The sequence below is a fragment of the Pteropus vampyrus genome, unplaced genomic scaffold (assembly GCF_000151845.1).
Source record: "Pteropus vampyrus isolate Shadow unplaced genomic scaffold, Pvam_2.0 Scaffold1, whole genome shotgun sequence".
Lineage (NCBI taxonomy): Eukaryota > Metazoa > Chordata > Mammalia > Chiroptera > Pteropodidae > Pteropus > Pteropus vampyrus.
The window spans coordinates 18,580,225-18,581,730 of record NW_011888782.1 but is presented as its reverse complement, the minus strand read 5'-3'; positions in this window follow the sequence as shown (position 1 = coordinate 18,581,730).

Genomic DNA, 1,506 nt, shown 5'->3' with positions numbered 1-1,506 from the left:
CTCTTCTAATGTGCTCCAGAACATTATTTAGATGCTGGCACCCCCTCCCACTACCCTATCCTCCTCTTTAGATCATATTTGTTACATAAATGACTAAATAAATACATACTTTAATTTTATTTTGAATGGCATGATGAGAATGAGCTTCGGGAACATATGTGTGTTTCTCCAACAGGCACTAGAAGAGGAACTCATCTCAGCTTTTGAGAAACAAAATAATGCACTGGCAGATATTGGCCAGACTATGATCAGTATTGCTTATAGCACCTAAATTTGAGTTCAAAGTAAGAACTCAATAAGTCTACTAACTGAGCTTCAGAACTAGAGCAACATACACAGCCAGTCCTAGAACACTGAAACTGGGCAGGCCATATGTCAGCTTGCTGCAAAAGAAGAGTGGTTGATCCACATCCAGCAAGATGCGTTTATATCCATGTTTATCAGTAAGATAAGTCATATCATCTACACTGAAGAAGAGTGAGATGAGTAAGAAGGGAGGCTCCAGGCACATGGAAAGAAATGTCAGAAGTATGAAATAATTATTCCTACCTAAAATATATATAGGGTAAATTGGTATAGGTTAGAGTCAGGAGGCCAAAACTTCATTTTAGAGAGAAATAAAAAAAACTCTAAGTGAAAAACTAATAAAAATTTCCTAATAAAAGCTAACATTTATTGAATCCAGCAAAGTGGTTTATACATATTAATTCATTTGATTTTTTAGTCATCCTGTGAAATTTTATTATTCCAATTGTCTAGATTAAGTACTTTATGTAAGATCATCCCACCTAGTAGATGGCAGAACTATGATCCAAGACCAGGCAGAAAATCCCCAACTTCTGCTTCTCAATAGTTTTACCTATCTTACTACATTTCAAGTAAGGGATATGCCATCTCAGGAGTAAATTTATCAAAGAATGCCTCTTACGTGAAGGTGAAAATGCCAAAGGAAGGGAAAGAAACCAAGGATCAGAAACCAAAGTGAGGTTTCAAGGCTGGATAACTTGAGTCATTATATTTCTGTGAAGAAAAACAGAGATGTTGGAAGACATTAGAGGAGAGAAAGATAAGCCCTGTTTAGGTTATGCTTAATTTGAACTGTCAGAGAGACATCTAAGATGACAATGTCCATTGCAATTGCAAAACCAGAGATTAAGATGTGGAGTTAGGTTTGGAGTTAAGGATTCTGGGGTGAGAGAAAAAGTCAATCAGAATTCAATACGTATCATTTTATTAATCACAAGTGTGAGTTCGTCTTAGGGGATTTAAGAGTCACCGAGAGAGTAGAAGCAATGGTAATCAGAGGAATGGAAGGAAGTTGTCTGTGGTAATAGTCTAAGAGGGAAAAAAAAAAAAACTAGGGTTGTAGGATTAGAAAATATCCATGTTGCACAGAAGGAAAAAGAAATGTCTAAGAAGAAGCCAGTACATGAAGTCATCAGATAAATATAAGCTCGAATAAAGAAGCCGTAAAATAAATATATTCAAAGAAAAACATGTTAATCA